This window comes from Amblyomma mixtum, chromosome 2 (assembly GCF_055824585.1).
Source record: "Amblyomma mixtum isolate Tamu chromosome 2, ASM5582458v1, whole genome shotgun sequence".
In the NCBI taxonomy this organism is placed as follows: domain Eukaryota; kingdom Metazoa; phylum Arthropoda; class Arachnida; order Ixodida; family Ixodidae; genus Amblyomma; species Amblyomma mixtum.
Window position 1 is genome coordinate 151786924 of NC_143013.1, and position 21210 is coordinate 151808133.

At 43.2% G+C, this 21210-nt stretch overlaps 1 long non-coding RNA gene across 1 annotated transcript; it reads right to left on the bottom strand.

Annotated features, from left to right (window-relative positions):
* Positions 1-9304: 9304 nt before the first annotated feature.
* LOC149361285 (uncharacterized) lies at positions 9305-20765 on the bottom strand. The gene is made up of 3 exons (XR_016288937.1): positions 20047-20765; positions 18890-18963; positions 9305-9532 (listed from the first exon to the last, which is right to left on the bottom strand). It is a non-coding gene; the product is annotated as an uncharacterized LOC149361285 (long non-coding RNA).
* Positions 20766-21210: the final 445 nt, after the last annotated feature.

The following is a 21210-nucleotide window of genomic DNA, read 5'->3' on the forward strand; positions in this document are numbered from 1 at the left end:
ACCTTGGCCAATCCCCCCGCGTGGGTATGTGCCATTTTCATATGGTGAAGAAGAAGAATAAGAAAAAAAGAAAGATGGAATGACGTTTCGGATCCCACACGGGAGCCTTGTTCACAATCTTCCACACTGGAGCCTTGTGAACAAGGCTCCCGTGTGGGAGCCGGAACGTCATTCCATCTTTCTTGTTTGGTCGGTGCCGTTCTTTTTTTTTCGTCATGTCCCATCCCGACCAGACGGGCTTCCGTCAAACTCTTTACTTCAAATCTCGCATTCTTCTTCGAAAAGGAAGAGGAGAGGCGTCCCTTTATAGCTGGTAATGTACGGCGGGGCTTCAGGTTCACGCAGATTTTGGTGCAGCCCCGCACACCTTTTCGAAGAGGGACACAGTGCAGGGCTGCTGACTCATCTCCCCTCGCGCTCAGCAGGGCAGGAAGCGGAAACGTGTCTGTGAACGAGGGTTTTTAGTTGGAAAACATCTTCCTGTAAGTCAGCTTTCCGCACTTTGCAAGTTGTCCATTCCCGCATCGGTCACTCTACGTGCATCTCTACACGATGATGGAGCGCCACGGAAGAAATGGATAAGTGTTCATTAAGAGCAGACCTCATGGTACCTTCTGGTTGCTTCCAGCACCTTATGCCTATCTTTCCTCTTTCATTGCAGTGGGAATCTCCATTTTTCCTATAAAACTGTTCATACCTTTAATGATGAATATTTTAGGTACTGTATGAACTAGTACAAAATTTCTGTGTAACTTATGCTATCTTTAATTGCTAATGACATTGACCCTCTTAACCTGTTAATGTACTTTTGATTTTTGCCCATGCCTGACTTCTTCCTTACTGCCTATGCACTTATTGCTAGCGTATTCCTCATGTGGTCTGTATATAAGTCGTATGTCTCATGCTTATTAATTTGGCAGTTCTGCTACTTCTATCACAACTTTGGGACTCGGGACTCAGTGCTGTGGTGTATCGTATCACAGCCTTTGTTTTCTGGAAGGGTAGTAACGTTGATCCTGCCTGGGTACTTTACCTCTACTTATCTTGCACACTGTCATTTTACATCAGCAAAGTGTTACACACAGGGTTCGTAGCGGTCCTTGAAACCCTTGAAAACCCTTTATTTCTAAAGTTCCATATTCAACACCCTGAAATTTGGGCTGGACTAGGCTTAGCGGATTCGAGTAAACGTCTGGGCACATCTGGCAAGTCCTAATCCAAGCCAATCCAATGTCGCGTTAGCCACTGTAGTCAGAAACATGGAGGAAGGAAGAGAGGAAGATATTGCTGTAGTCGCATGTATTGCTTGTGTCCGCTCTCTAGCCCAGACCATGCCCTGATTGTGCACCACGCCTGGCGACGTCACTTAGCTAAGTGTTCCTCTCGTTGCTCTGGCGTCTCCGCTGTGCGCTTGGCCCTTAGCCTGTTCGTTCTTCCTCTGGTTAACCCCTAACTGCCAGGCTACCACTTCGGGATCCGGCGAATTCAGCTTCTCCGCTCTTCTGCGCTGCTCAGCAGCGGCTTTGCTTTCCTTCTCCATGGCTGTAGCCTGGCTGTCGTTCCTCATCATCCTCTCGTTCTTCTTGTCGGCTCCGGCGCACCAGCTGCGCAGCTGTGTTGTCACTCGCTCCTCGCGCATGCGCAGCTTGGCTCATCCACGCTCACGCGAAACTGCTCATCCACGGCCAGTGTAGCTCACGCTACAAAAACTGTTGCGGACTTGTTGGCAGCTGCACGCAGTTGTGCCGTAAAAGCTGAGGCGGCTAATGACATCACATATATTGTGAAATCAAACAGTCTTAGAAACACTGCAAAAGAAAAGATTCAGGAGGTTCAAGCAATTTATTGTGCAATCGCTGAAAAACTTCAAGTACATTCTTGTTAATCTTAACCAGTGTGCACTTCAAGGCAGTTTATGTGTTTATTAGTGTGTGTTTCAAGGCAGTGTATGCCTATTTTTTGTTTTTCAATAGAATGAATGATTTTGTTCTTAAATTTATTTTCTCTCCAAACAACTAACCATTGCTTTGGTTCCTTGAAATTGCTATGCCAGGGCCTTTAAAGTCCTTGAAAACCCTTGAATTTTCTCCTCTAAAACTGCTACGAACCCTGTAACATGTCATCTGTATGGTAAAGTCATTTTACTGGTTCAAAGTGAACTATCTTTTCTCGGGTGCAGTGAAGAGGTGCAGTGAAGAGGAATCTGAACTCGTCTTTTTGCCATGGGAACTCGATTTACACGTTCCGAGCATTCTTAGAAACTTCGACTTATTGCCCTGTGTAGCCGATTTCCTTAATTAAATCGGATTAACGTCCGGCTCCTGCCTTTTTTTTTTACTTCTCCCTGTTCCATGGGCGGAGTCGACCAACGCGTGGAGTGCCTTTCAGCCTACTGTTCACTCCCAGACGATAATCACTAAGTTCTTTTTGCGATTGGTGTTATGAGTAGCTTGACAACTTATAAATCTAGTTTTCTTGCCTACAAATGCTTTGTGGCCAGGTAAACATACGCATATCTGGAATGAGCTACATAATCGATGTTTACTTAGCGCAAATTTTGAACAGGGTTGTCCTCAATGTCTCAGCAACTACAGAGTTTTTCCAGGCAAAGCAGCTATCCTTATTCAAAAGACAGTTTACGTCCACTCATGCCATAGTGATCTCAATGATGTTGAACTCAAGTGCTGAATTCTTAATTTTTTGCATAAAAGTGAGGTACGCTTTAAACTTGAAACTTGGGAAAAAACCCACCTAGGCGCAAATGATTTCACGACACAAAAAGAGACGAGAAGACAACGGACAGGCGCCTGTCCGTTGTCTCCTCGTCTCTTTTTGTGTCGTGAAATCATTTGCGCCTAGGTGGGTTTTTTCCCAAGTTTCAAGATGAGCTACGCTGGTGCTGTAAATTAGTTTAGTATTTCTGTTATCAGGAAGAAGGGAAGTGAGCGAGACATTATAAGAGGAATAAAAAAACTTGCAAAAAGGATGGGACAAGAGAGAAGCGTATGGGACAAGCGCAGACCCCCTGCCATGTACCCGTGTGCGTCTTCTCTCTTGTCCCGTCCTTTTTGCGCAGTTTTTTTATTGCTCTTATAACGTTGTACCAACTAGCCCTTCACCGCACCCTTCTAGAAGTCAGGGAGCTAGAATATGGACAGTTGCAATCACTTCACCTGGATGTTTTGTAAAAGGGAACAGAAACCGGGTGATGTACACAGGGAAGAACCAAGCCATCAGAACAGGCACTCTGTGTCTGGTCTTTATAAAACTAAAAATGCTTTTCAGCATTAACCTGTGTTATATTGTGTGCGTTCAGAAATTGAATTACAAACATGAAACAAACATGGGTGTGGCATATTAAGACAATTAATTTGAATTACTTTTTCAGTAATCAAACAAGAACTCAATTCGCAGACTCTAACATACAAATTTTGGCATGCATGGCAAACTTGTAATAGGTTTGCCAGAGGTGTTTTGCACATAAGGTTTGTATGTTGTGGTGTCAAGAGGCCTTAGTCACTGAACAACTGAGATTTTAAGTCGACTGAGCAGTGCAATGCCCTTCCACTTATCTTCTGTTGCAGATGTGGTGCTTGCAATGCCTACACATCCTACTGGTAAGCATACGGACTACATCATCTCGACTCGGGTGAATGTGCCAGACTCATCTCATGCCCAAATAACACAGTGCTGTAAATATTCAGTGCAAGACCAAAGTACCTTTTTTCAAATTTGCATTGACATCCGCTATAAGTGTGAAGTTATAACAAATCCAATGTGAGGTCATCAGACAAACTCTGGCTGTCATAAGGCACTGAATGAGCTCTGGCAAAATTTTTGCAAGGGAGATAGCACCCGTTGTCGCATTGCAACATTTTCTCTGCAGTTTTTGCTCCCCATGACAGTTTATGTTGCATGCGAAGTGGCTGAATGGTGTTCTATGCTGCAACCGAACATTCGCTTACTTGGGCCCAAGGTTCCCTATTTTGTGCACTTTTTACCGTGCAACAGTTTGGAAATCCTCTGGGTATTTCCTGCATTACTTTCTAATTTGTTCATTAACCCTTGCTGTTTACTGCAATTAACGAAGGCTAAAGGGCAGGAATTTGGCGTGTACCACTTTTTCTACATTTCGCTTTTGTTTCCCCTCCCCACCTTGTATTCTACTTTGAGAGGTGACCCGTGAGAAAAGTTCGCCACCTTAATCACAGATGGATGCAGTGTTGGTTCAATGCATTTAGGGAAAACCCTCGGGCAGTACGCGGCGGTCGCATTTCGATGGAGGCCAAATGCAAGATCCACATGTACTGTGCGATGTCTGTGCATTAATTAACCCCAGGTGGTCGAAATGACCTGCAGCCCTCAACTACAATATTCATTATATAGCCTGAGTCACTTTTGGATGTTGAAGCTCTTATACCGACCAACCAGGGTCGAATAGATTTTATTTTATTTTTCTGCAGGCAGCCAAGTGGCTGTATTGAGGTGGGTGGTAATCAGCAAAACTCCTCGATTGAAGTATAGGCTAAACGAAATTTGTTGGGAACTGATTTTATGCTCTCTTTGGTCAGATTCTATTTCTTAATGGCAACAATAGAAACAAGCATGTGAGGGGTTCCTGTGCAGTTGTTTGACTTAAGGACCCTTATCTGTGTACTTTACATGTTGTATTTATAATGTAACGAATCAATTTTGATTTCTAAAAAAAGTGACTAGCACAAACGTTTACCTTACATGCATAAATTGGGGTATTGTCAGTTCAGCGTAACTACCATATATTTATGCTGCTAAATTCTTCAACTGGTCGGACAGTTTTGTTTTGTGGCCGCCGCGGTGGGTCAGTGGTTATGGCGCTCGGCTGCTGACCCGAAAGACGCGGGTTCTGTCCCGGCCGCGGCGGTTGAATATCTTTGGAGGGGAAATCTTAGAGGCCCGTGTGCTGTGCGATGTCAGTGCAGGTTAAGGAACCCCAGGTGGTCGAAATTTCCGGAGCCCTCCACTACGGCGTCCTGAGTCGCTTTGAGATGGTTTAAACCAAACCAGTTTTGTTTTGTGTTTTTGAGAAAAGGAAATGGCGCAGTAGCTCTTTCACATACCTCGGTGGATACCTGAACTGCAGCCTCCATCGAAATGTGGCTGCCACGACCAGGTTCGAACTTGGGAAACCTAGCTCAGTACAGGTCAACACACAAACTTCAGTGAATAAAAAAAATAAAAAATCAAAAGGCAGCACATGCAAAACAGTCGACCATACGAAATTGATAGCTTATGAGGTGGCCCCGAAAGGGCTGAGTGATGGATAAATGTTGCAATGCGTTAGCATTTGCCAGGTATCCAAAATGGTAGTAAAACTTTGTTTCGAAGCCAGCTCTGCTCCTTCTTCATGAGTGACTGGGGGCGGTGGCTAGCGTTTTTAAGTATGCATGGAGGCGAGCAGGAGGCTGGAAGAACAAAAGCATTGATGCGAAATGTGCGTGGGTTGGCGGGGGGCGGGGGTGTGACTAGGGGGGGGGAAGGGGGTGGAGGGTAGATGGGAGGACGCTGACACTAAGGGTTAAGGCTGTTAGTGACATTGCTGGCTGACCACGCTATCAACTTCAACAAAACCAGCGTTCTCGGAAGCGAAACAAATTGTCCAAAAAGGCTCTTTGCTCGAATCCTGGTAGTTTCAAAAACCCTGAACAACATCAAGTGCACAAAGGGAAACCTCCCCCAGTATACGTGCAGGGACTTCGCTCTGAAGCCGTAAGAAGAAAAGTCGTCACTGCACAGCTTGGCAGTATGAGTAACAGTCTTAACACCTGTGGCAGATGTCTCCCCCCTAGCCACCCCCTCCCCCGCCCCCCCCCCCAGCACCTTTCGTATCACCGCTTTTCTTTTTTCGCCTTCTGTTCCCTTCCATGCATACCTAACGACGCTAGCCATCATCCCCAGTCACCCCTGAAGAAGGAGCCGAGCCGATTTCGAAACGTTTGATTTTAAATTAAATGGAAAATTTTCTGGTTGGAGATGTGTCATTTATTATTAAAAGCTGTGTCAGAACCAACCAGGCAAGCAGATCTGTTTTCAGTACCATTGCAACTGTTTGTCACTATGGCACTCATGTTGCATTTCTTTGCATATTGCATTAGCAGCTTGCCACAGGGAAAGAGGACCTTCCCCACGTGACACTGTGGGCTACAATGCTGCTCTTGATTCGGCCGGCTCCAGCTCTTGGATAGACTCAAGTGGGCTGGTAGGTGAATGGAATGGTTAATGTACGCCTTAGAGCACCATGGGAGTATGGACTGTTGTTGGGCTTCTGTGCTGACTTGCAGCATTTCTTGAAATACAATGCAAATTCTATGCAAAGAAAGTATGTTTACTCAGAATCTTGAGAATCTGTTCCTAGAAAAGTATCAGTTGCATACGATCTGTATTGATGTTCCCGGAGCTTGCCAATATCATGCTCGGCTAGTGTGGAATGAGAAAACGTTCTGTTTTGTACGTAATAAAAAAAAGGTAAAGCTTATTTCTAAATGCTTTGCACTGTGTCCGAGTAGGCCAGGCTGAAACTGGAATGAAGCCATGAATGCAAATGATGTGTACACTAATTAGAAAACATTTAAAAATTCTTTGGCTCTTTAAAATCATGAAAGCACACCGGAGGGTGCAAGGATTACAAAGGGAACCTTGTTAGTCAGGCGTTGCTGTCTTTCCACAGCTGGGTTACATGTGGATGGAGAAATAATTTGAAATGGAGATTTTACGCTAAAAAAATTACTACATTGAATATAATGGCGTGTGTGTGCCATGGGCTGAGTTGCCAGTCTTTGCTGGATGGCCTTCTAAAATTGCACAGCATTGTAAGGAAGCCAGCCACTGGAGAGCTAGTGTGCAAAAGCGGCAGAGGTACAGCAGTATATGGCAGATGCATCTGCTACCTGAAGTAGGAGGCAGAGCCTTGAAAATTCATATCATGATGTCCTAGAAAATTTTTTATGATAACTGGCTGTGCCAAGCATCCTTTGTAGGCTTCAAGATGCAGTGTGTGTGTGTGTGTGTGTGTGTGTGTGTGTGTGTGTGTGTGTGTGTGTGTGTGCGTGTGTGTGCACATTATACAGGGTGTTCTGTATTTATCCGTCTGGGTTGAATTCTCGTGCGCAAACAACAGCTCTGGTCTTGCTCAAGCACAGACCACAAGGTAGCTTATGGTAGTCTGCATTTTTTGATAAATAATTTAACATCGGGACCTGCATGGACTACCCGGAATCGGTGAAAAACTGGAGTCATCTTCGTGCTGAATTTTCATCAAGGCTAGTGGGATAGCCAATTTGAGAGGCTGTGCCATCTGGCGAACTGTGAGGCAACCAACATCGCTGCTTGGAGCTGGGGTAGGTCTCCAGATGGCGCAGCCTGTCAAAACTGCTGCTTCACTCGCTCAGACGAAAATTCTCTGTGCAGATGACTGCAGTTTTTCGCCGATTCTGGACAATTCAGGAAAGTTCCGATGTTTAAATTCTTATTGAAAAATGCACACTGTAAGCTACTGTGTGGTCTGTGCTTGATTTGAAATAGACTAGTGGTTTGCACAGGATAATTTTCTACAACCTGGAGAGACAAATAAGCAAAACCCTGTATATGTTACTTCTCAACATGCTACAGTGTCTCATATTTTCACACGTCCGTGCAGCTTCCCGCCACCATCCAGAGCATGCTTCAGATGCCCTTTGCACTCTGGATACTGAAGCTGAGATGGGAGCCTCTGGCTCTCTGTCTTCACTTCAAGCCTGTGTTGCCGGAGGTCAGTGCAGTAGATGGGGTAATGTTTTTATTATTTTTTGAACGAATATTTGTGATTAATGGCCATAATTGCAGTGGGCCCTCATTAATGTAACCTTGTTTAATTCGAAATGCTCATTTATTCAATTTGATGCTTTAATTATACCTGTCAAGATGAAATGTATAATAAGCTTCTGATTTTGTAGAACTCTGCACAACTGGCTAAATGTGTTTCCTTGCCAAGATTCAACTGCATAAGGTTTTTTTTCTAACTTGGAGCTTTTCTTAAACTTACTTAGCAAAGCATGATTGTCTGTGCCCAGCAGGCCTCATGATTGCATGTCTTGATGAATGTTACAAATGGCATGAAAATAATCTGGGTTTGCTGTTGACATTATTGTGTAGTGCGGGATAAGCGAATGAAGTGAATCCGCTTCTCATGGCATCTTACCACCATCACATGAAAAGTATTCCACTCTATGCGAATGAGCCAGTGGCACAGGGCAACTACTGTTGTTCACTGGCATGTTTCAGAACCCCTGTTTTAAGGGTATAACGTCGCAGCATTAATTGCTCCCGTCTGCAGCTCCCCTTTTGTGTACATGCTTTTTGCTGCTTGTTTAATCACTAATACCTTAATTAGTGACTCTGTTATGTCACACATACTCAGCATATAGTTATAAGCTAGCACATTATGTGAAAGACTATGCGACATAGGTATAAAGCCCTGATTCAACCAAACTGTACAAATCTCTACGAACATGCCTGTGTTGCCTAAAGGTAGCATGTCTGACTCGGGATCCAAGGTTCCCGGGTTCTGTTCTCATCTCAATGGGGCTGCTCGAAATGGCAGCTCCTGCCAGCTCAGCATGTAGTGGTCTCTCGACATCTTGCAGCCTGCTGACCAATCAGTGCCCGGCCATATCATCTGCTAACTACCTGGCAGAGGCATGGTCATGATTTTTCGCTCGATGGCAACAATATCAGTCCCGGGTTGTCTGCTGAATGGAGGCCTTAATGCTGTTGCTCTAAAATGGGTAGTTTTTTTTAGTGGTGTACCTCACAAAAATGCGCGACTATGACTGATCCTTTGTTGTCAAGTCTAACAGTGTACTGCGTCGAAAGGTACTTGTAAGGCTTCACGGGGTGTTACCACTTTGCTCTTCACCCGGCTCATCGTCATGGTCGATTTGGTATTTCTCATGGGCCTCCCTATTGGAAAAAAAGGCAATGATGTAAATATTGGAAACCAACACTGGAAACCTTGGTGGATTATGGTAATGGAAAATGCGTTGGAATGACTGGGCATGTTGGAATGACTGGGCATGTTGGAATGCCTGGACATGTTGGAATGACTGGGCATGTTGGAATGACTGGGCATGTTGGAATGCCTGGGCAGGTTGGAATGCCTGGGCAGGTTGGAATGACTGGGCAGGTTGGAATGACTGGGCATGTTGGAATGACTGGGCATGTTGGAATGACTGGGAGATGTTGGGGCAGGGGCCATGCAGCAATGTTATGTCTGTCGCAATGAGACAGCAAATTTCAAAATAGATGAAGCTCCTACAGCCAGTTTTATTTTGTGTTCATGCTCCTCTTGCTCTTCTTTAGCCACTTGTCAATGCAGCTGGGCCCCATGAAACAGCCTTGTTGATGTACCACCGCTCGTCCTGTCCTCTTCTCGATCTTCAGTCCTGTCAAGTTTGTGGTTATCCCTCCTCCCCAACATACCACCGGTGCATGAGGGCTTGGGAAAACTGGGCGATGCACTCTGCAGAAAAGATTGAAATGAAAGAATTAGGATCCACAAGTTTTTATTCTTGCCAGTATTAGAGTGCTAAAAAAGTAAACTCCGTATTGTGGCCACAGGAATAAAGTGAGCCTAAATCAAGAACCACTGAAGCTATTCGCACTCAAAAAGAAAAATAATTTGAGGTTCTTATTCAATATATCATATGCTCGTCATTAAGTACCATCATCAGCAGCATAACTAGCACCACTGCAAGACAAAGGCCTCTCCTATATCCCTAAACATAAGCCTGACGTGTGCCATAATGAGCAAAATAAAAAAGCCATCGTTTTTTGTCCTCTGAAGGCTTTTAGTGGGGTATTAATAAGAGGGACAATATAAAGGTAACATCAGAAGGGTGACTGCAGTAGCACAGCTGAGATGTCGCAGACGATACACTACGAAAAGAGGCATACAATCCATTGATACATCAGTTGCAAAAAATAAAAACAGCAGCAAAGAAAAGGTAAAACAAACCAGTGTCAATGCTCCAAGCGATATCACTTATTTCCATAATTTTGAGGGACCACATGCAATGAAAATGTGGTGAGGTAGAATCACAAGCGAAGGCCATTCTGTTCTCGATTTAATTATTACTAACTCTATGCAGCTGAATGCTTTTTCTGGTGTTTTATCTTGTTGTGTTAGTGACCATCTTCCTGTGTTTGCTTGCATTGAGAACACTAGTACAATAGGAAGTAAGTCCACATCAATCACATACCAAGCTATTACAGAATCATCATTGAAATCCTTTAGGGATGCGCTCATGAAAGTATATTGGAGTAAGATAGCTGAACTTCATGATGCAAATGTTGCCTATAATACGTTTGTCGATTGCTGTAAACAGATATATCACGACTGCTTTCCTCTTGTAACACGCGTGAAAAGTCGCAGAATCCGCAAGCCATGGGTAACGCCAGAGCTTCGCGGAGAAATACTGATGAAAGACAAGCTGTACAGAAAATTTTTGAGCAGCCGGAAGGTTGAGGACCTTGCGGTATTTAAGAAATATAGGAACAAATTGACTAAAAAACTGCGGTCTGCACGAACAGCCTATCACGTGTCACTTCTAGATGTTAAGAATGCTCGAAATGGTGTACTATGGTCGAGATTAAATACACTTCTGCAGCGGGACAGTTCACGCACTGCATTAACAAAATTAAATATTGATGGAAAGGAAGTTTCTGGCGTCGAACTGGCTAATGTATTCAATATTTTTTAACGAGCTTGGCTACCCGTGCTATAACACGTGCTGCCGGATCTGACGCTTGCAAATATGTTCGAATTCAGAATGATGAAACAATTTTTCTGCACCCAGTCACGGTAGACGAAGTAGTGTCGGTGATAACAAATCTTAACAATAGCAGTAGCTGTGACATTGATGATATCCAAATATGGCCAGTCAAGCACGTAGTTGACATAATTGCTCCCATACTTGCTCACATCTTTAACATCTGTTTAGAAACTGCAGTTTTACGGAAAAAATGCAATTAGCAAAAGTTGTTGTTCTTTACAAAAAAGGAGATCGCAACGCCCTCGCCAACTACAGACCAATCTCTATTTTGCCAGTGTTTTCGAAAGCATTTGAGAAAATGCTGCATCTAAGAATGTCAAATTTCATCCATAAATTTAACTTGCTAACACCATTTCAGTTTGGCTTCTGCAAAAGCAAATCCACTGAACTTGCATTACTCCAACAAAAGGAATATATAATAAAGCAACTTGAAAACAAATCTATTGTCATTGGTGTATTTGTGGACTTCTCAAAGGCTTTTGACCTGGTAAATCATAAAATCTTACTAAATAAATTACACTACTATGGTATCCGAGGAAAAGCGCTCTCATTGTTAAGTTCTTATTTGTCGTTTAGACAGCAAGTGGTGTACATAAATGGTATACAGTCTGAACCGAAGCCGCTCTTCTACAGTGTCCCCCAAGGCAGTACGCTAGGGCCTCTACTCTTCAATATTTACCGAAACGATATTGTCAACATTAGCGATAATACAAAGTTTTCCATCGATGCAGACGATACGAGCGTATTTTTTTCGGGTGAAAATGTTCATGAACTTATCAAACAATGTAATGCCACAATGCCTCTTGAGGTCTGGTCTGCAGTTAACCTGATGCAAATAAATGAGAGTAAGACCAAAGCTGTCATATTTAGGCCGAAAAATAAAGTTATCCCACTGCACGAGAATATTATATTAAACTCGCGGGCTGTAGAAATTGTTGAGCAGTTTAAATGCCTTGGGGTCATATTTTCTGCCAGTATGTCATGGGATTATCATGTCAATTATATCTTGAAAAAAATAGCTCAAATCACTGGTGTTATAGGCCGTCTAAAATACATACTTCCCACAAAAACTAAGATGCTGGTATACAATTCAATATTCAACTCGCATTTAAACTATTGCCAGTTGGTGTGGGGCACTACAACATTCACTAACCTTGAACGTATTCAGTTAATGCAAAAAAGATATCTCCGAAATGCATATAATTTACCGTTCCGACATCCCAGTGCAGCTTTCTTTTGTCGTTCCAGAGTTATTAAAGCACATAATCTTTATAAATATCGCCTCAGTGTTACTTTTAAAACAGAAATCAAGAAGAATGTAACAAATCTTAAAAATTTTGCAGAACTAAGGAAAAAAGAATCAGTCTATCCAACAAGACGTGGCGAAGAATGGACAGTGCCAACACCTCGACTAAATCTTGGTAGGGAATGCCTTCAGTACACACTTCCATCTCTTCTAAATAGGTATATCCACATTAACCTCGATTTGTTTTCTTTTTCAAGTCATGAACTACATAATTTGTTTTTGCATAACATTGTTTAAGTTTCATTATGTATACATATTGCTGTTTCGTGTATTCTCCGGTGCTTCCTTAATGTGCTTGTTTTTTAAAATTGTATAAACTCTTGTGTTGCCTCCCTGTCAATAATAAGGATTGTAGACTCGTCAAGCTGCCCAAGGGCAGCTTTTTTCTACGATTCCTCCATCTGTAGTGCTAGATGGGAAATAAACTTTGATTTGATTTATTCTTCAATGGGAACAGGAAAAATTTCTTGATTTAGTTGTGATGGCATCCTGGTCTGAAGCGGGGCAGCAACATTTAACATTAAGTTGTGGAAAAGTATTGTAGAGTATATGGAACACACCTAAACGAGCGTTTCCCCTTTTATGCAGTGATGTCTGGTGGTCAAATGAGATGACTGATTACACATATGCTGTACCAAGTGTCGCTGTTGGATTAAAGGGAGTTGGTGGCGTAGCATCAAACAGTTTGGTGCAAAATTGAAAGAGCTAGGGAATACTTCAGTTTGGAATCAATAAATTTTTTATGCATAAACTGCGCAGCATGGCAAGAGCACACAGATCATGACATCTCCTGATAAACCCGAGTGCCCGTGTGGTGCCAGCAGCATGTATCGTGACATGCTCCAAGTATGTGGGGCTGCATCTGGTTAAGGTTTCTCCATACCATTAACCCTAGAGGTGGGAAAGGAGGTCAATACGTTGTGACAAAACAATGCAGACAAGACAAGGACAACGAAGGAATAAATATGATGGCATGAGTGCTGACTATCGCCAATGTGTATTGAAAACCACGTCAAAATATATACACTGTAGCCTAAAAAAACAACGAACAAAGGGCACCTTGTGTCAACCACATTGCATGAGTGTAAAACAAAACAAAAACTGACAAAGAAGCATTTAAGAGCATGAACTCTTCCTTAGGAAGCGATAAAGAAGGTGTGCTAACACAGTGATTGCGGTTTTTTTTTTAAATTTCAGTGGCCTCGATTATCTCACGCACAAACTTTTCTGTGTCTGTCAGGCAAAATGCAGAACATGAATTCCGGTTCACAGCGTTTAGGATCTGGCAAACAATTGCAATTGCGACAGTGAATCATCAAAGTTCTCCCGCAAGCTTTGTTCACATCGTCGTGGTGGTCTTTTAAACCTCTCAGTGACACACTTGCCTGTTTTCCCAATGTAAACATAGCCGCATTTCAAGGCGTTCGAACACACTATGTCTTCTGTGCAGTGCACGAAGAGACTCTGATGGATAATCTCGGTTGACTACAGGTACTGAAACTTCATAGGGTTAGAAAAACAATATCGACGCCAACTCGACTGCCTATTTAACCGGTGCGACCAATTGTGGATGTAGGGAAAGGTACGTACAAACTTCCTTTTGGGAGTTACAGTCTCGACGGGGGCACAAAAAGAATGTTTCAACTTCTGCTTAAAGCAATCGGCTAAAGACACTGACAAAGGTTCTGAATATCCAGTAAAGGACAAACGGCATATGAGCTGGGCAAAACTGGATGTCATGGCAATCAAACAGGATTTCATTAAGGAATTTTTGAAGCAAAGGTTAGTGACACCTCTTGACCAGCTTAGACTGAACCGAAGAAAATGGTAAAAGTAGCTTGTTTTCCCTTGGCTCGTAAGCCCAACAAGTGTAACCACCCAAGATTGAGATCCAATAAATGTGATGACATATTATCCTCTATAATTTCAGTGGTGATTCAAAGTGGACTGAGGCTTTGACTGAACTCCTCTCTCACCTTAGACAATGCTTCGTCAGGATTGGAGATCCTGCAATAAGCCACGTAACAGCGGCGCTAATAGTTTTTTTTGCAAAAACAAGCTATTCTGAAATGTAATAAAGATGGACTGAAGGTATGAGCTTAAAAGTGCGACAAAATTATTCACCAAAACGCCTGAGACGTTTGGAATGCCACTGCTCCATTTAGGTTAATGAATTCTTCAACACATTATTGATCCTGATTGAGGGATGGCGTAATATAAATCCTTGATGTCAACATAGCACCCCATGAAACTGGTGCGAGAGTTATTGTTAGAAACTGCGTTACTTTCTCTGCAGATCTTACACGAGAGGAGTCATCAATGCTCAGCAACTTAATTTTATGTCGCAAAGAGAAGGCGATTTGTTTCTGACAGGTTCCATTCTCTTAAACTACAACCCTCAAGGAGCAGTCACCTTTATGGGTCTTTGCGGTAAAGAAGATAGCTGGACAATTTTTCTTACTGAAGTTGATGGCATTAGCCTGATGGTTAAACTCTAGATTGTTAATGTTTCTTGGCACTGGACTTTGCTTTTAACAAATCAGATAGTAAGTGGCACTCAAATTCAGAATACACTGCATCTGTGGCCTTGGACTGAAAGGCGCCTTTCGATACGACCACAAAACCACCGTTTATCAGCAGTTGAAAGCAAGAGGGCCCACCCTCTTAAATACGACACAGTTCGGCCTGTGGGCAAGTTCCTAAAGAGGGTTCAAACCGTGACACTGCATCAAAACATCCCGAAACACACCTGTCACACTCAGGTCTGTGCGTGGAAAAGGCAACTCGTCAAACCATGCCAAGCATCTCCACAATAGTTCTCTTCGGAGGAACGGAAAATTTTGGTCCATAAGCACTTCAAGGACCAGACGAGGCAGCGACTCCAAGCTGAAGGTGTGCACCTTGTTGTCAAACTCTTGTGCCTGAAAACAAGCCAGGGAGTGGCTGGTTGACGGTGTCACGCACCGTTGACCAGGTGAAAGCCATCTGGAATGCCACTTTGCAGCCACTTTGCGCTCACTAGCCCGGAGCAGAGAAGCCAAGGCACGAGTGTCTGAAAACAAGGTGCACAATGTCGACACTGAGTTGCTGCCTCGTCTGCTGCTTGAAGCATATACGGGCCAAAATTTGCCATTGTTCCTTCGAAGAGGACTATTCTGGAGCTGTTTGCCATACTTTGACGTCTTGCCTTCCTGTGCCTGGACCTGAGCGTGACAGGTGTGTTTCAGGGGGCGTTGGTTGATGGGGTGTCGTGGTTTGAACCATGCCAGGAACTTGCCCGCAGGCTGAACTGTAACGGGTTTAAGACGGTGGGCCCTATCACATTCAACTGCTGATAAAGAAGGTGGTTTTGTGGTCATGTCTAAAGGCGTCTTTCTGTCCAAGGCAACGGAGGCAGTTAATTCTGAGTTCAAGTGTCACACAACAGCTGATTTGTTAATAGCAATGTCCAGAGCCAAGAAACTATGTAATAATCTAAAGTTGAACCATCTGGCTAATGTATCAACTTCAGCAAGAAACTAGCAGAGGTGCCAATGAGAGGTCAAAAGACCACCGTTACGATGTGAACAAAGCTAGCAGGGGGAATCTGATGTTTCCTTGTCGCGACTGCGATCGTTTGCCACATCCTTTATGCTGTGAGGCGTAATTTCTTGTGCTGCATTGTGCTAGACAGACACAGAAAAGTTTGTGCATGAGATGATCGAGGCCACTGAAATTGTAGAAAAAACGCAATCAATGTGTTAACACACCTTCTTTATGGCTCCCTAAGAAAGAGTTCATGCTCTTAAATGCATCATATTCAACTTTCGTTTTGTTTTTGACAGATCCAAAGTGAATGTTACAAGGCGCCCTTTTTTCATTCTTTTTTTAGGCCACAGTGTATATATTTTGATGTGCTTTCCAATAAACCTTCTTGAAAGTCAGCACTCGCACCGTCGCATTCCTTCCTCATCTTTCTCTTCTTTGCGCTGTTTTGACACGATGAATTACAAACAAGACCATTCATCCGTCTTGCAAAAGTCAATACAGTCAGAGTAGCTGAGATAGTTGGGGCATCCTTCAGAATAATGCAGTCATAAAGACAAGGTTGGGACATAAAGACAAAGACTGTTATTGAATGGCTAATATTAATGTACTTTAGTAATGTGCTTGGTTTGGTTTATGGGGGTTTAACATCCCAAAGTGACTCAGGATGAGGGACGCCTTATGATTTTGCATATTGATATGCTGGGCTTCATAAGAGAAGAAGTACAATAGTTTTTTAAGGCCAGCCGTAGAACAGGAAGCAATGAATCTACACTAATATCAAGGAATGAAGGCTCAAGCATGAGAGTGTAGCTAAAAGGTTATAATGACAAACATGAAAAGCTTTGGAGAAATTCAAGTAGATGACACTTGCCTAAAATAAAGAATCTAAATTTGGGTGAAAATCTGTTGTGAATTCAAAAAGTTGGATTGCACATTAGTAAAGAGAATGGGAGCCGTGATGACTGGTATAGAAATATTAGTTTGAATTATGGTGGCAAGTAATATGCGGACTCATTTCGTGCTCTAATAGTTCATGCAAAATGCACATCAATAAAATAGGAGAACAGTTTGGGGATCAGAACGGTTTCCAGCCTTAATTATTGACAGGTCAGCTTCAGGTTGTCAGGGATAGAACCAAGAGGTTTGGATTGGCTAACAATTATTGGTAAAATCTGTCTTCAGATATCCTCAGTAGTTTAAAGTATGTCAGAAGGCTTCTCACACAGCCCTCAGGTACTCGAAAGCTTGTGCTTATCAATGACTTTCGAGACATGATGAGAAGCAATGGTTAATGCAGTGAAATGGGAAACAAATAACTGATTTTTCTCAAGAAAGTGCCCATGGAATATGCTGTCAAACAAATTCCCAAGGATCCTTCAATTAAGCCCAAAATGACAGTTTATGGGTAGCCACTTTGTTATAACCATCACATACAAAAAAAGAGACACCAGAAGCCCTCCTTATTCACTGAAAACAAGGGAGAATTATGAGACATCATTCCGGCACACAAAATCACACGGATGAAGAGAGTAGACTCCATGGTCACCATATTTGAACTGAGGTTTATTCCACAACACAGGCTTTTTATGTGCAAAGGGGTACTAGTGATCCCTGGGGCTGAAAAGTATTTCCGCCACCAGATAACAATTATTCAGGACGGCAAAAACCAAAACACAAAAAAACAGGGGTAAAGGTCTCTTGCCACTCACATTAAACACATTGGCACGCCTATGCATCACCTACCTGGCTGACCCAACAAACATATTTGCCTCCAAATAATCTATTTCTTTTTCTGGAGCGCTGCAGAAGGGCTGCTGACGTAATTCTCTTTTTCAACAGAGATACAAAAGGCTTAAAAAATTTCCCAGCCCTTTCAAGTGCTAAACTTGCACAAGGCATGTGTTTCTTTCAAAAACGCCTTGCATGCTCGCTTGTGCGAGCAAAGGCGAATGTGCTCAGCTAAATGACCTCTGCCACTTAATGAATCGGCTGTCCTGCAATGTTCAAGCAAGCGTTCATTGATGCAAGCCTCGTCTGTCTAATGTAATGTTTGCCACAGGCAAGGAGGATGCTGTACACCATGTCAACCTCATGTTTAACGAGGGGTTTGGTGTGCTTAGTTTTGTAGGCAGGCTTTTTCGTAACGTCATTTATCAGGTGGCACATGCATCCCAGCTTTCCCAAGCTGAAAATACAACATGTACATCGTGTTTGTCACTGGCCTTCTTGAGGCGGTGTGACACCTGATGGCAATACGGCACAATGACAGGTCACTGTTGCGAATGTGCGTTGTCTTCCGGCTTGCGCTGCCCAGCACACTTCATCTCTCGAACCTGGCTTTCTACCACTAAGGCTACAATTTCTCCTGTGAAAACTGCCTGCTCCAGTCTCCTTACTTGCGCATTGATGCTGTCACAGAGTCGTGACAGCGTCAATGCCGAAGTAAGGCGACTGGAGCAGGCAGGCAGAAAAAGAAATAGATTATCTCAATGCAAATGTGTGTTGGGTCAGCCAGGTAGGCAATGTTTAGTCACGCCAATGCATTCAACTTGAGTGACAAGCTAACCTTACGCCTATGTTTTTGTTTTTGCAACATTGAATAATTGTTACCTGGTCGAGGAAACACTTTTCAGCCACAGGGGTCACTTTGCATGTAAAAAGCTCATGTTGTGAAATCAACCTCAGTTGAAGTATGGGGTCTATGGAGTCTACTCTCTTCGTTCATGTGTTTTTGTACACTGGAATGATGTGTCATAATTCTACCCAGAACCAATTAGCTCAGCTCTCCATGCTTAGCAAAAACAAGGCAGCAGTAATGAAACCAGTTCTCATGTGTGCACTTTTTCTTTTACATCTGTGACCTGCGATGAGTGGCATAAAACACATATTTAAGTTAACACACATGCATCATAATGTTAATATTCGTAGTCAAATAGTATCACATAATGCAGCCAAAAACATGCAGACATTTCGCACTTCATGCATAGAATGCAACGGTTAAAAGACGAGCAATATTGAATGTAAAACTTCAAATGGCCTGCAACCGGCCCATTCTGACAGCCAACTAATATTACTCATATAAACATGTAAACATATCAGGCCAGAGCTATCCAAACTGCTCCAAGCAGTAGCATTAAGGAAAAGAGCAATGAAAGTAAGAGAACATTTCATGGCAACCACAAGAACAAAGCACAATGCAGTAACAACTTACAACACAGCTTTTGACTTCATCTGGTGGCCACAAAATCCATGCCATTGACTCGGACTGGAAGACAGATGCGCCACCTGCGGATACCAATTTCCCATTATCACTATGACAGGAGTACAAAAACAAGCATGCGAACTCGGTCCAACAGTGAATATCACATGAATGTAAAAAGATCAGGAAAAATATACTTGCCCAAGTATACGCCTCAATACAAAGGAAAACTACCCTGTTTAAAATGCATCAGTTCCCCTAGCACTAGTAAAGGAATCTTGCTATGAGCAAAACAAATCTGCGTTCGAAAGCGTAGATAAACATCGTAATAACTGAGACAATTATTGCGTCACTTGTTTTCCTCAGAAACCAATTTTCAAACAGCAGAGTGATCAAAATGCAAGATCCTATACTCTGGGTAGCCAGAAACGCTATCGGTATCATAAAAAAAAAAATCTTCACATACTCATTTAAAAATTAGATCCTGACGGCCGGAAATTAACTTTCGTTGGTAACTGCAACCTGAGACAGTGCTTTCTTTATAGTGGGGTTTGAATTCAGATGCGGAAAATGGGCACTGATCGTATTGGAGGGTTCCGGATTAATTTAGACCACCTAGAATTTCTTAACGTGAGCTGACATCGCACAGCACAGGGGCATTCTTTTTTTCATTTCACCTAAATCGAAATGCGGCTACTGCCATCAGGATCGACCCCACGACCTAAGGTTCAACAGTCTAGGGCCAAGCAAAAACCGCGGCGAATAAAAAGTGTTTCAATCCCCCTCAAAGTGCTAACGCTATCTTGAAAGACAATCATACATTTTACGCACAGCCAAAGTGCCGGTCCTTGAAACGTGCGCGGTGGTGTGAACAAGCATGGGCAGAAACGCGTAGAACGAGGCATATACGAGGACAAATCTGTGCTCAACAAGAAACAAAACGCGCAAACATGCGCATACCAAAATCATGCAAAGCTAGCGCACGCACGGTCGCATCCCCTTCGCCAAAACAAGTACCGACAGCGACAATTCTTGGCAGAGCAACTCACCGCGGCGACAACAAAAGCGCCTTAAACGCTTTTTATAGCATTGAACACGAATACTGCAGCAGTACGACAGGTCACCGTTCCAGCATTATATGCTTCGGATAATGCACGAGTACTGCTTACCTTTTCAGATGATTGCGTAGTCGTGCAGAACGCTGTTTGCCTTCGTGTCACGGGCACTACACCAACCAGTGAGATTTCAGCACGAGTGCTACGTAGCCGGCACTCTCTACCACGTAGTCACACAGAAGAAAATATTCCGGGCCTTATTTGGAACATTTCCACCGCGACACTGCCCGCGCGTCTTTGTGCCTGGACACCCATCCTGGACTACACAAAGAAGCGCACAGACTGAAAAGTTAGAGAGACCAGAAAAATGACACTTTGCCTCGAATAGGCTACGTCGACAGCACTGCGCGATTGTGCACCCTTGAGCAAGAAGAAACACACGCAAACCACAACACAGTTCACGACGGCTCACAATCCAAGTAGCGAATTGTAGCAAGCGCCGAAGCGCGATGAACGCGACGCAGCACCCGAACCGCCATGAGGGTTATACAGAAAAACAGCTACCGGCAGCCACCTGGCGGTGACAACCAGTTTTTGTTTCGGTTTCGTTGTGAAAAAGCTTGTATCCTACTTTTTATTTTATTTTTGGTATTTTTATTGGGTATTCAGCCGTATCGGCATCCACAGAAATTGCAGCGATTGCGAGCAATTACCACTGGTAGAAACGCGCGAATTAACGACCTGTTGCTTGCGCTGCGGTTGAAAAATGCCTGAGTTCTCACGGCAGTATGGCTTGCTGCTTTGCTCATTCACGAAATTACATGCCGATTTCTGTTTGTATGGGGAAGTTTTTTTTTATATTGATGGGAGATCAGCAAGGCTAACAAAATACCCAACGTAGCAGTCGTAGAGAGTAGGTTGTCGTAAAAACGTGGTGACGCTGTTTGATCGGCAGCACGACGTGAGAGGCGGCAGCGTTGAAACGCGCGTCGAGAGAACAACCTCCACGGTATATGCTTTCTTGAGACTACAGTGAAGGTGTGCATTTTTTATAGTGGAGTTCTCTCATCCAACGTGAAAACCAAATCAATTCTTAGTATGAAATATGCTGTGTAATTTATATCCTCATATTGAGTTTATATATATCTGCATTTCTATTTTGAAAAACAGTGTTGTACTGGTAATTGTGTACCGAGGTGCATGTATAAGAGTGCAGCCTTGTCGAAATATTCTGTGTATATATTTGTATTCGTAACCCTTCTACAAAGAAGCTGTGGC